Consider the following 15,961-nt stretch of genomic DNA (forward strand, 5'->3'; position numbering starts at 1 on the left):
AAATTTGGGAGTTAAAAAGAATTCACACAATATTTAATTCTTTAAGGATAATACACTCTTATTACCATCTATTTTTAAAACTTTAATGCCTAATTTACTTTGTTGACTCAGTTTATTTTGTTGACCATCATTGTCAAGTTGGAATGAACATTTTATGCTAATCACGAGTGTCTTCAAAGTAGATAGAAAATTTAAAATCTTCAAAATTGAAATGAACCAAGTGTCTTGTGTGGCTTAAGATGTCTATTTCAACACATCTTTGAGCTATCTTTTATTTCTTGCAAAGTAGAACCATTAAATTATGTGATGCATGTACTGAAACTTATTAGAAAGATCATTTGCTACAAACTAGGAGTGCTTCTAGCGAGTTCATAATCCTTTGTGAAGCATCTCCCCTTGGATAGAAGCTCAAACCAGTAAAACCCTCTAGAAGGTATATAAATGAGAAGAAAGGTAATATTTTTCTCCATCTAGACAAGTTTGGGCAATACATTTCTGATGGTAGCATGAGGTGGGAAAAATTTCCCATGATTTTAGCATGGTTGGAATATATTCTTAAGTGAATCATGTGCATAAAAATTATTTGACCTAACTCCACAGACCATATTACAAACCAATTAGTAGCTACCCTTTTATCCTTGGTGTGTTAGTCATGGTGCAAGAGAATATAAGGCATCTCCGAAGTTACTTGACATATGTGTTTTCCCTGATAGAGGCATGATGCTACTTGGATTTCATTCCCAAGAGTCATTGTCCCCATAGAAGGTGGACTTCTATTTCTCATACCTTGAAGGATCATTTACATGTAAGTTTGTTGAACAACTCTTGTATTGACTTACCTTTTTGATTAGAGTGAAATATCATAGTAGATCTAAAAAACATCAAGATGGGATCCTCTTGGCAAGCCTAATGAGTAACACATTGAAACCAAATTGACCATAGAGATAAAGCATTCTTGAACTATCTTATTTGTGAAATGAACTCATGGAAAACATTAGTCAAAACATACACATTTGGTTTTGTCAAAATCCTTTTTCTAAAGAGATCATCTACTTGTCTGTTTCAAAGTTGCTTTGTCCTTCGAAAGATTACTTTTGCACTTATCTGATCTATTATTAGAGAGTATTACCATCATTTTTTGAAAGGTTGTTAGTAAGTTTATTTTCAAAAACCCTAAGTATAGTTTTTCTATTTTACCTTTTACTTCCAAACCAAGCCATTATATCATCCATTGATAAAATCATTTTTTTACCCACTTAGACTCATTTTCTATCCAAAATTCATGTTTTTCAACCTAAGTAAAAGGAATATTTAGCATAGTCACTACCTTAACCAAATTTGAGATAAACCTAGTTAACACTCACATCAGTCTAACCAATACCCATGTTAAAAAAGGTCAAACTTAAACAACCAACAATATATATTGAGATAGAAGTAGACTACAAGAAACACACACCAGAACCGAGACTTGCTAAACTAGATAGAATTGAGAAAGAAGGTATTGAGGTTTCCCTACAAATTGAGTGAGGCAAAAAGATTCAAAATATAACCTTAAGATGTGGATTCAATCAAAGACTCATCAACTACACTAGCTACACCCACTTTTATTAGGCCCCTTTTCTTCCACACATACTTTGCACTTATTGCATCATAGATTTGTCCCTTGGGGTTATCATATAGGTTATTATCCCCCTTAGGCATTTTTAGATCCATTATGCTTGGATAATGCTTTGGAAGCCCATCCCATCCAAATCATATCATAGACCAAAATCCTCCATTTTCCTCATCCTCAAGCATTTGGTATCACTTTGTTAGAGTTGTGTTTCCTACATCAATCATACTATCATGATTATTCCTTTTGACTAAGTATTTCCTAGGGTAGTCTATCTTTGTCACTTGTGTCCCTTATCCCCTTGAGCTAAAGGTTGGGCTCCACATTTGATAAAATTACTCCTCTTTTGAAGGGTCATAAGTCTATCCTAGAGTTGACATTATCATCATATCTCGAGCTTACACATAGGGAAAACTCTCTTTTACTTTGACATCAAATCACTAATCCTTTAGTTCCCCTAGGTATCATATCATTGGAAATAAGATCCTCCATCATCCTCCTTTTCATCTATCATACATCTCTATATCCTAGAAAATCCTTGCATCATAGTTATCACATCCTTAGGAAGCTTAGAAAATATCCCCTTGCATAGTTGCACCTATTATCATACCATATTGCATTTCATCCTTAGGAGCATTATCATTTCATGCCACTTACCACACATTTTAGGAAGAAAAAATAGAAGCAAATGAACCCTAGTCTTAGTGCTACCTTGGTCAACACACAATCATACACAATAAACACTACATTCACACCTAATCCACAACAAAATCCGACAAAAATGGGTCCCTCACTACTAGAAATAGATTCCTTTGTGAATCAACTTGGGCATGCCACCTTTTTTAATAGTATCGTAGACAAAAATAGAGAAATCATCATGGAAATTTTTTAGAGAGATAACATTGGTGCCTTTGGAATTAGGAGGCCAACATCTTTAGACATATTAGACCCTACCCATCCCTTATTTGGAAGACTACCACCACCCATTGGTCCATCTGATCCTAATGAGCCCTTATTCATACTAGAAAGAGGACATCAAATTGTACAACCAAAAATCATGGATCCAAATAAACCTTCTATCTAACTCAGTGCTCCCATCCCATAAAGTAACAAACCCACCATTTCATAGTCATTGGTCCATATAACACCTAAGCAAACCACCATCATACAAATGATACCTATAAAAACTTCCATCACTACTGTTGTTGCCACTTCACAACTCACATCCATTCTATTCAACATTTTAGGTCATTCCACCTTCCAAATTGCTTCTTCCACTTCATACATACCCGCTAGCAGTGCACCCAACACATTCCAACAGAATACCCAATCAACATTATGATTCACTTTAGGGATGCCAACAACTAGGCCTATAAACCCACCTTTTGTCACCCCTAGTCAATTTACATCTATGTGAAACACCACTACTTCATTCCCACTTGGTCGTTGGAGTTTGGGCCAATAACAAGGGCTGACCACAAGCCTCCCAATTAGTAATACATTCATGCCAACCTTCTAAGTACATCAACCACCACCACCACTAACCAATCCACTACCACCCATTACCAATTACTTTTCTATGCCACTCTTAGGGAGTATCCAAATAATACCACATCCACAACAACCAAAAATTGGGTTTGTACCCTACATCAACTATTTGGCACCCCTCAACACCCAGTTGCCCTTTCAAGTAGAAGGACAACCAACATACATTGGACAAAATGTGTAATATTAAGGCATAGCACCAACATATCCACCACCACCCCTCCAAAAAAAACCACCATAGAAAAATATACACAAGTACCTATGCAAAATTATCCATCTGGACAACAATCCCACACTTATCGACCCTAGTCACAACTATAGTATCACCAATTCACACTACAACATTTGGGGTCAAATTGCGACCGTGGTGTAATTTATGGTCATTTTCAAGTTTTTTTTGCAATTTTCCCCAACATCGTCACAATATTGACATCAGCATTATAATTGTGATGCCCCCAATCATTAAAAAAATAAAGAAAACATGACAATCATTTTCCATATGTTTTGATTTTGTAGAGCTGTGCACGAAAGAGGTGGAGAGCTCTGAATTACAAGGGTGGAGAGCTATGACTTGCAAACTGACACACTTGGAGCATTTTTAGTGGAAAACATAGGGGAACAATCCATTTGATCTCGCAAATCATGGATTAGGAGTTATAATGTCATGAACAGGGGTACTGAACAATTTGCAAATACTGACACCAGTAAAAAGATATAAATTGTGCTTGGAATCGCGTTTGAAAACTAATCAAACGGATTCGTCAAGACTTGAAAATTGAAACATAACAAGTCTTTGATGTCTAAAATTTAATGCAATAGGAATTTCAACATTTGGGTCAATTGGTCAAAATTTATAGCACGTCAAATAGGGCATCCCAGAGATGTGTGCACTTTGCAAATGTGTGAAAACAGTAAACTACCAAGTTTGAGGAATTCAAAACCTAGTCAAACAGACTCAAAATGACTCAAAATATGAAACATAAGCTCTCAAGTAAGGAAACTAGACACTCCGAAAGTGGTGGGTCATGACACAATTTTGGGTGCAAGATATTCAGGTGCAAACACAACCTTCTATTGTTGTTTGACACTTAAGGGTAAAATGTAAATTTGGGAAATGCTCAAAACGGACTTTACAGAATAACTTGGGATATCAATTTAACATCATGGAACACTTAGAAGCACTAAATGGAGGGTGTTAGAAACATTAAACACCTCAGGGGCTCACAGGTATAGCCAAGTACAACTAGGTACATATGCATTTATGGGGCTTTCATAGGCTTGACTTGATTCAAAATTTTAAATGGATGCTCAAAATGAGAAAGAAATTTTGAGCTCCGACAGTGGCTCTATCTAGGGATGCATGTCCCTTGTAGGCATGGAAAGATCTCAGATCTCTGGGAGAAGCAGACCACACTCCTGAACTCCAAAAAGTCTCCTGAACAGCTTTATTGAAAGTAGGGAAACAACTACAACTACCAAGATTATATACACACGATGGCCTCGGGCCACCGAACTTGAATGAATTATTTACCTCTATCATATACCTGGTTCTCATTCCTTTCATGAGGTAAAATGAAATTACTTCTACCTATTTCACCAATCAGATCAACATCATGCAACGAATCATTTGGTAAAATGAGATTAACACCTTCACTTTCATAGTGCATATAAAAACTAGGCACAAATTTAACCTCTTGCTCACTATGAAAGAGAAAATCAACATGCTCTTGAATACCAACATCAAATTGAAACTCATCCCTACTGCTTGATTCATGCATGCTATCTATCAGAAATGCAAAGAGCTCATTCTTAACTTCACATAAAAAGTTATATATATCATGCATTTTTAACTTACCTTGACTTTGCATTTCTTCAAGTATCTCTGGCTGAATGTCAAAAGAGCAGTCAAATTTATATTCACACATGACATCATCATCAAAATCTAACATCACTTCACAACCACCTGATATATCTTCATAATCGAAGTGCTGATTGGTTTTTACCTCATTTGAATGATCGTAGAACTTACCATGAAGTGTCAGTTTCTCTTCAAAGAAAACTCCATCGCACACATCATCTTCACACTTACCAAATATAGCATCATTAGAAGATTCAATATCAGAAATAGAAGAACAATAATCTGATTTACTACAGCAGTATGATAGAGTATCATCATTTGCATCTAACCTTGCCAAACCTGAAACCTCCATGTCATCTTCAAACAAAGGGTTAATAAATCCATGTAGTGATCCTTTCTGAACATTAGGACAAAACATGGGATGCTCATCCTCACAAGTATCATTATATAAAACATTATTATAGACTTGAAATTCATTACCCACCCTATCCTCATGGAAAGTTTCAGCGTATGAAGAAAAGTCTAAACTGTATGAAGACTCCTTTTCTATTTCTTCTACCAAACATATAGTGTCTATATTCACATCCTCTTTATCAAATTATTTAAGATAACCATTATGAACTAACTATGATTCATTCCTAAACACCTCACTACATGTTGGATTATTATTGTCTGATGTAAAAGCATTTGACAACCTTCTACTGAAGTCTTTAGAATTATTAACCTGAATTGGACTCAACATTCTTTTATCGTCATACCTTGGGGATAGATCACTATTAAAATCTACATTCGCTAACTGATTTGTATGATGAAAAGACTGAGTTGCACCTTCCTTTTCAGAATCAGAGGAAGAATTCATACCTTTAGCTTCAGATGAATGTTCACTGCCATCACTGCTTACTTCCTCCCAATCAAAATCAGATTCGTATGAAGGCGAACATATAGTGTCTTTTTCCTCACTATGATTTGAGCAACCACTCTCATCATCTCCTTCATATGATGCTTCTTCATTGTACATTGGATAAAGAACTTCATTGTCATCATTTGGAAGATGACTTATAGCATCTTCATACCCACATTGATATTCATATCTTTCTAATTCATTATTAACATAATGCAACCTCTCAATAAGAGAATTCAATTCTTGCCTATCCAACTGATTAAAAGAATACATCTTACCATTTATTGCTAAAACATTATCATAATGTGCATTATGTTCTTTTGATTGTGGCTGAGATGATTGTGAAAACACTTCTCCTATGTAGTACCTAAAATCACTTGATGGAGAAAACTTTCATATAATTTTGTTGAAAAAGAAATTCAAGAAAGAGGAAAATACCTTAACCGTGATGCTTGCAAACTTCTTTAATGTTGTAAAGAACAACAGATTCAAATCATGCTTGATTTAGTAACTCTTGCACAACATCACCCTTTTCTTTCAACCAATGCCAAGGGCCTAAGATAACTTTTTCAAATCTGCATTCCAACTGTTGTAATTTTCACAATACCCTTCACTTCAAATAGTTACACTGGTGCAGAGATATACTTTAGAGTCACCACTCATTAAATGAGAAAAAGATTTTCCTAGCTTGCATAAGAAAAAAAGCTGGTCCAAAATTTATAACAAGTATTTGAAAACTCACACACAACCTTGGAACATCACACCCTTAACAAAGTGAAAGAACACATTCTTGATTGGGAAACATGAAACATTGCATACAAAACTAAGTATGCAAATTTCTGGATTGAAATATATTACACCAGAGATCTTTGTCCTTTTATCAGTGAATTTCTTCATGACTCCCCAGCAGAGTCACCATTTTGTTGGTGTTCTTTTTTGGGAAAGAACATACCAGGTAGATTTAAACCTGATACTAAGAAAAAAAGACTAGGAACATGCCTAAGGATGAGCTAAATCCTATATTCAGCAAGGCTAAATCTTAGTTCTGGGCCAATTAATAGAGTCATATCAGGACTCAATTCACTTTAGGCTCTACAAAGCCAAGGTGGGAAAACCTGAGGGATTTGTCTAATTTATCTTGATACTTCATTACAAGACTACCCTCTATAGCAGATATGGTCAATATTCTTCTTCAATTTGTTGGCAAATCTCCTGATCATAGTAGCTAATCATAACCAAGGAAAGTAACCACAAATAAGCCATGACCTACACTTATAGTTCTTCAAAACATAAAATGGGAAAATAATATTCATTTTGATTTTTTTTCTCAGCATAATCAGGTATGCAACAACAAAGAACATGCATCCTTCAAGCTAACCAGTCCCTTATCCATTGGGGACTAACTAAATCTTCACATACAGATGGATACCTAAAATATACTCATATATTCGGGTATATGGTCTATCTGCTTGAATTGCAAACAAACATCAATATTCATTAAAACTCTTGTATTTATGGTGATATCCTTCTGGTGTAACCTGCAATCCTATCAATATAAAAAAGCATTTACTTGGAGCTTTGTTCCAATCGCAAATCTATTCTGATATACAACCTTAAGGGGATGTAACTAGGTTTAAGCTCTTAGTTCTTAAACCGAGAATATTGCAAGTAATAGAAGCAGGAGATGAGAATCAGAATGAAACTAAGAAAGGTGAAACTCTTGCATTAATTTCCTTGGAAACAATAAATCATCTGCATATCAAAATTTAGAAAATACGCATAGAATGATTGTGTAATACAAATGCCTCAAAAGGAATATAATATGTTGTTCATAATAGGAAGAACACTGAGAAAAATGGTATCACAGATCTGAGAGAACTCAAGATTGGAACCATGAATGGTCTCTCAGTCACAAAAAATTGGAACCCCTAAAATGGAAGAAAGAAAGAATAATATAGCAAGGAGATGAATTCCTGGATCTCACATGCAACTTCCATCTGTCGACTTAGAAATCCATCTCCTGTAACTGGAAAACCTCTTTCATTTCTTTACCCATCTGATTTGATTTGGTTTTTATCATCACACTCTAACTGATTTCTAAAATATTTCTGTTCATATGATGAAAACCTTTTGAGTCATTAAAATCTGAACATCTCATGAAATTCTGGTGAAATTTCAATTATTACTGAGTGAATGCTATCAGAATTCGACCCAAACTAATTTTTTTACTAACCTTTAGCCATATTTAGGTCATCACCATGACAAAAATCAAATCTGAACTTCCTGGTCTAAATATGGTTGCACTTCAGGTACCTGATAGAAAACCTCATGTAGCTCAAACAGAATGATACCTGTGCAAAAACCGACTTCAGAATCAGAAAGTTTAGCTCTTCCCAGTTTTGACGGTATATTGAAGTTCCTAATTCTAATAAAAAAATGCCCCTGTTACAGTAGTTTGAAAAACAAGCTTCCATGACTGAATCAGAGCTTTAAAATTCAAAAATTTAAAATATCATATAGTCTAAACTATATGAAAAAATAAAATTTATTTGAATTTTTTATTTTAACCATTCATGCATTTGAAACTTTGACTTTTTTTTTCTTTGATTCCTCTTTAATCTATAATCACCACACGTCTAACTCTGATTGATTGAACAATTTGAAATATTTTAAATTAATTAACATTTAAGTATTAATTAATTCCTTCCCAATTCCATTTATGCTCTTACATTTCAACTTTGCCTTTATGCTCACGTGGGATACTCATAATACCAAGACCCTTGAAAGTTGAACTTCCGAACATATGCTCAAAGCTTGTTGCATAGCATCGTAATGAACAAACTTTATTCTTACGTTCCTATGCTGAAATCTTTGCCATCATAGCACTGGAGGCTTTGAAAAATCTCCTTCCGACCATACGATTCAAATTTTGCTTTATGTTCTTATGTCCAACGTAGGAGCATAAACCTACCCTCTTCTTTCTCCCCCTCATACGTTCAAGCCTTTTCCGTAAGGGCGTAAGCCTTTGCAATTCGCTCTCCGATGTTACGATTAGCTGCCATGTGGCACTTTCCTCCTATGGGCTTGGTCAAAAATTTCTTCGTCCTCTCCACCCAATTGGCTGACCACGGGCCTACCATTTGAGCCCTGCCTTTCTTCAAGACATAGTATTGAATGTTTGAAATGGTATTTTGAGAGATAATGTTTATGTTACCCACTCAATGTGGGATAAAGGCATTTCATAATCTTTGCTAGTGGGTTTAATCAATGTGCTTGCGAGTGTATTGCTCCTTTATGTTTGGTGCTGGGGTTCTCTACTTCTATATTTTCTCAATGTGGTTTTTCTTTTTCTCATTCTCACTGGTTTGTTTCCCAACGTGAGTTGCTTTAAAACATTTGCTTTTGCTCCTTTTTATTTCCAACTACCTTCAAATCCATCCTGGCTTGCATGGCATCCTCCCTCTTTAAGCATTTTCCTGCCAATTTAGCATGAGCTTGCTTCTATATGCTTAGCGTGGGTTTTTTTTACTGATGGCATAGACTTAGGCTCCTATGTTGCTCAACGTGTAGCTCTCCTTTTTAATATTCGTTGGCTATTTGTCATGTTTAACTATTGACTGCCCAAGCTCTTTTCAATGCATGGTGTGTAGGGCTGTCCAATCAAAACGTGAGGCTTCATTTGAGGATGTTGCAAGTTGCTCATGAATTTCTCCTCCCGTGCTTGGACGTGGTCTATTCTTCCAAACATGCTACTGTCTTTGTGATTTGCGTAAGTTCTTTTTCTGCGTGGAGGTCCATTTTAATATGCTTGCGGATTCCTATTAGAAGTAGTCAAACACCTATCATCAAATAGTTATGATAGAACATCTAGTCTACTGCCAGTCTGTCATGCTTGCCTAGTCAAAAAATGAATAAACTATCAGTGCTGTAACACTCCTTCCACGCATGCTTGACTTTGCCCACTTAGGAGATAGTTCTGGAAACTTGTTATTGATATCCGACTGGTGAATGTGCTCTATATATAGAGGCTTAACCACAATGGATCTATTGCATAAAGAGTTTACAGATCAATAAAAATTTTCTTTCTTTCTCAGTTTTATTCTATCTTCTCTCTGTGTATTTCTCTCTATATTCAATACTTTCATTAATTCCTTCATTGTAAATGCAGTGGAGCTGGGGCTTCTAATTTGGCACCTGCTCTGAGCTAGTTGTGGGCAATGTCTTCAATTGCCAACCTCCTTTCATTAATTGATTCTGTTGCTTTCTCATGTTCTGCTATAGATATCACATATGGCATGGAATATTGCTCTCTTAGTGGCTTTTTTTGCATAGTCTTCCATTCGACTGATTTCTTCACTATAGCCTTTGCTTTGGTGCTATCGGCTGATTCTTGCTCTTGGACAATGTTGTATATCTATGGGGAGATGTACATTAGTGTCCTATGTACATCCCTTGCCATACCTTTTGCATCACCATATACATAGAGATAGCCACCTTGAGCAATGAGACTCCAAAAATCTGATGCCTTTTCCAACATCTTATGCTAGAATACTCCTTAGCTGGTCCTTGGCGGGAGAAAGCAACAATAAGGTCAATCACTACTCCTTTCTCAACATAATTATTGAGTTCTTCTTTAGTCAGAACAAACACCTTTATGAATTCTACCAGTTGGAGTGGGTCCACAAACTAGAGCACATGTAACATGTATCCTAGAGGGTGCAAACCTTGGAGAGGAAGAAATAGAATAATAGTGGGGTTGTAAATGAGGGGCTATTGATGCAAAGAAAACACCAAGAGGTGGCTTGGCTAATGGAAATTCTACCATTATTTCCAAAAGACTTCTCTGACTAGTCCCCTCTTGAAAACATTTTCATTTCTCTGGAGTTCTGTCAATCTGATAAAATCAGTCGGACCCCAAAGCGGGTCCGGCTAAATTTTTTTTCGTTTTTGAGAAACTGAAATGAAAAATTGATCCATCGACCACCTTAACCTGATTAAAATCAAGTTCGACCACTGAAAACCACTTTTAAGAACTCATTTTTAAATGTTCAGTCAACTGTCAAATATGCACCAAGAGGTCCATTGATTGGCTTTGAAAACTGACCAAATCAGCTGATCATGCCTTGAGATTGAATACACTGAGTCTTTGCTCTGCATTTTTGTACCCTGTCGAATCTCGTCTCATGATGAATTCGAGGTCAAAAGATATTGACAGTCAAAGTTGCCTTCTCAAATTTACCTGCAAGAAAACATGTCAGAAAACAACGAACTGGGTTCGAAATTGGCTCGAAAAACTGTGCAGATGAGCACATGGGGAAATAAAAACTAGAATACTAGTTCTCTGTCATGAGGAGATTATGGATCTATGATTTGGGCTCATGAAAAATAATAGGACACATTTGGCGAGAAGTAAAAGTGAGCTACTTGGATTTTGCAAACTGGAAACATTGACAAAAAGCATTTTTTGCGAATGGAATTGACCTAGAATATTGTGCAAATGGATTCGTCATGACTTGCAAACTGACACACTTGGAGAAATTTTAGTGGACAACATATGGGAACAATCCATTCAATCTTTCCAATCATGGATTTCGAGTTATAATGTCACGAATAGGGGTAATAAACAATCTGCAAATACTGATACCAGTAAAAAGATACAATTTGCGTTTGGAATCGCGTTTGAAAACTGATCAAACCGATTCGTCAAGACTTGAAAATTGAAAAATAACAAGTCTTTGACATCTACAATGTAATGCAATAGGAATTTCAACATTTGGATCAACTAGTCAAAATTTATAGCACGTCAAATAGGGCATCCCAGAAATGTGTGCACTTTGCAAATGTGTGAAAACAGTAAACTACCAACTTTGAGGAATTCAAAACCTAGTCAAACAGACTCAAAATGACTCGAAATCTAAAACATAGGCTCTTAAGTAAGGACACTAGACACTCCCAAAGTGGCGGGTCATGAAACAATTATGGGTGCAAGATATTCAGGTGCAAACACAACCTTCTGTCGCTGTTTGACACTTAGGGTAAAATGCAGATTTGGGAAATGCTCAAAACGGACTTTATAGAATAACCCGGGATATCAATTTAACATCATGGAACACTTAGATGCACTGAATGGAGGGTGTTAGAAACATTAAACACCTTAGGGGCTCACAGGTACAACCAGGTACAATCAGGTACATATGCATTTATGGGGCTTTCATAGGCTTGACTTGATTCAAAATTTTAAATGGACGCTCAAAATGAGAAAGCAATTTTGAGCTCCAACATGACTTACCTCAAGATCCTGCACAAAAATAATGTAGACCATAAAAATGGGTAGAGTTTGCAAGAAATTTTACAAAAACATATCATAGTAGATATTTTTAGAAAGGAACAAGCCATAACCTAGTTAAATTAGTCTAGTTTCTAATTAGCTAGATTGATTATAAATTCCTGTAGAACTGCCATCTAATTAGGCAAAATAAAATGAATAATCAACTTTACAAAAATGATCCAACTGCATACATATTCCAGAATCCAAAACAATAAAACTCACCCAACCCATGCTAAGTGACTTAGCTCAAGATCTTGCATAAAAATAATGTAGACCATGAAAATGGGCAAAGTTCACAAGAAATTTTACAAAAACATATCAGAGTAGATATTTTTAGAAAGAAACAAGCCATAATCTAGTTAAATTGGTCTAGTTGTCAATTAGTTGGGTTGACTAAAAATTCCTATAGAATTGTCATCATATTAGGTACAATAAAATGAACAATCAACTTTACAAAAAATGATCCAGTTGCAGACATATTCCATAACATTGGCCTCCACATTATTTTACTTATTGTACAATAACATCATAGGGATGGTGAATTTTTCAAATAGATGTAGAGACTGCATTGTTGCATAGAAATATTCATGTGGAGATCTATATGGATCAACTATAGGGATTTTTTAAAGGAATTCTATGTTTCTTGTAGTATCCAATGTTCATTATATGACCTCAAGCAAGTCTATGGGGCTTGGTAGGAGAAGGTGAACACTCTCTCTCGCTCTCTTCTAGTTTCACTCATTATCATTCCAATCCCATAGTTTACAGTGAATAGAAAGAGAGAAACAACAAGAGGGGTATTATTTTATTTTGGTATTATATGTAGATGATTTGGTCCTTAAAAATAGATGTCACTCTATGATTCAAAGTGTTCAGTGAACATTGATGGAGATTTTTGACATGAGAGATCTTGGGCGTCTACACTATTTCCTCAGGTTTGAGGTTCAATATTTCCATGTAATTTTTATTTGTCAACAAAAGTGGCATGCTTTCAAAGGTTTGGCATGCTTGATTCCAAGCCTACCACTACACTCTTTTAGATGGTTATTGTTTTAAATACCAATAACACTTCTTTATTAGTTTCTATTTCATTTGAAAATCTTCTATACCTAACACATACTTGTCCTAATATTTCTTTTATGGTTGACCTTTACGTGGTCACTTTTCTCATGATCCACATGAGTTAGTGGCAGACCATCAAATGCATTTTGAGGTTTTATTGTTTACATGAAGCAATGTGATGTCCTTATTTTTATGATGTGTTTTTAAAAGCCTCCATTAATGGATATTTTTAGGGAAAACTTGTCAAAATGTTCAACAAAGCTTAAAAATAGAGAAATCCTTGTTTGAAAGATAGGGCTAAGAAGGTAAATTTGTGGTCATGGTCTTCCAGTGGGCAGTCCTTGACCCATCTCATTCTCTCTTACCCACAAAACAATATTTGGTGGGTTCTCATAGTGCACCACAGTAGAACTCGTATGACTTGTCATCACATGGGTATAAACACTACCATTCATTCTTCCAATATTACTTAGGGAAATTGATGCCTCCTCCTCCATTTTAACCTTTTAATATGAATAGGGTTACACTATAGTTCTACAATGAGGACAAGTAGAGTGAGACTAAAACCACATATCAATACATTCTATATGGAAGCTGTGGTTATAGTTTGACAAAATTCTACACTTCTCATTCTCTTGGAATTTAGAGAGATAGACTACACAATATTTTCCTTGATTGCAACTCTTTGGTTTGTACTCAAATATAGGCAAAGAATCTAGACTTTCTTTATTCAAATTCATGATAAAGAATAATTGTAGGATTTTCTTTGAGTCAGATTAGCTAGTCCTCCTAAGGTGCTATCTAGTCCTAAAAATATCTTGTTAATTGAATCACTCATTGCTGCCACAAACTATTCATCGCTCAATATACACAATTGGATATCATTTTCAATGATTGAAAAAGAGGTTGTGGGTGAGGATTTAATATGTTTTCCTATACCATGGAAGATTTTTGAAATTCTTAGAGCATGTTTTGAAAATTTTGACCGCATCATTCTTAAAGAGGAATCAATTGCTTCATAACTTTATTTATCTTGGTTTAGGCTTTATTGCATTTTTTTGCAAGAACTAATCTATAATTGCATTATTATCTACAAAGGCTAATTATAAAGAAACAATTCTTAATAGTCAAAAGCTTTTATGGCTTAATTAGTTAATGATAGAGTTTCTCTTTCCTCCTAATGGTCTCATTATTCTTTGTGTGATAATTATAGTGTTATTCACATTTTATGCAATCTTTGTAAATCCTTTGGCATCTTCATGCTATCTTTAGTTGTGTTTGATTATTTCAATGAAGGAATTTGTCTTTGAGGGGTCCTCTTGAGGCCTCCCTTTATTTTACATTTCATATAGTTACATCTCTCACTTTTGGAGAGGGTTTTTTGATCATGTGGTTTTTCTCCTTTTTCTTCACTTTGAGAGGCTTTCACTGTGCAAGGGTACATAATAACATATTTTTTTGTTAGGACCTATTCATGCATTTCATGATGAGAGAGTTTGCAATCTTGCATTAACTAGTTGTCTACATGTTCAAGAATATCATCATAGAATTTTTTATACATAATCAAGAAGATGTTTGTACATTCATGCTCTAACTTAAACTCACTTAATCAAGCCTAAATTTTTAATATTCTAGTCTAGTTGGGCTCTAGTTTATATATTGTGCATATCATGCACTTCTAACTTGCATATCTAGCTCTATTATACTACAAATTTAGTTTGAGTTATCTCTTCATTGTAATTCATATTTCATATTATGACCTTTTTAAGGAATATGACTCCCTAATTGAATTTTTTTCCTTCTATTCTTTGATGAAATTTAATGTACCAAGATCTTACTTTGTGCATACTTTGATTGTTATAAGTATATGACGATTAGCTAGATTAGTATTTCATTAAATAGCATCAGACACATAAATTATTTATTTAATTGAACTCATTTTTGAGTTTTTTATTGATATATTTGCACCCAATTTCCTTAGTGTTATCCTAAGATGATATGGAATTTTATATGCATCATAAAAACATGGAGAAAGAAATTGAAAATATATTCTACAATGTATAACAATAGACAAACAATAAGCTGGGAGAAGAAAGGATTTAGGTTAGTTGAAGATGGAGAAATAATTTTTCAAGTAAAAATAATTTGAACAATCAACTATTCCTAGCTAGAAAGATCAAATACAATTTTTGAAGGTGATAATATTGCATATGAAGATGCATCACTTGCATGCTAGGCATGAAGTGCATTCCCCAACTTATAAAGAATGGTTGGATATAATGGCTCCATACACTGACCCAACAATGGAAGCCAAGGATGTTGAAGAATAAATTTAGTGAAGAGTTGAATGAAATTACATCTAAACCCCTAAAATATTGAGAGAAATTTTGTGGTTGACATTGAGGCCCTTTAAAATGATGATCAAATAGGGCCCTAAGGTGCAAATGTCTCAAAAATTAATTTGAGCACCCAAGATCATGACTAAGGACTTCAAAGTCATGAGGATGAACTAGGTGAGATAACCTCCCTAACATGGCTATCAAAGTGAATGTGATGGGGAAAAATAATAATAGCCCAACCCATTAGGAGTTAGCAAGGTAGATCTAATATCAATACCGTGTTCTTGCTTATGAGCTAACAGTTCTTCAGGTGTAT

Source organism: Cupressus sempervirens, chromosome 1 (genome assembly GCF_028749045.1).
Source record: "Cupressus sempervirens isolate cs-2001-9-10 chromosome 1, ASM2874904v1, whole genome shotgun sequence".
NCBI classification, from domain to species: domain Eukaryota; kingdom Viridiplantae; phylum Streptophyta; class Pinopsida; order Cupressales; family Cupressaceae; genus Cupressus; species Cupressus sempervirens.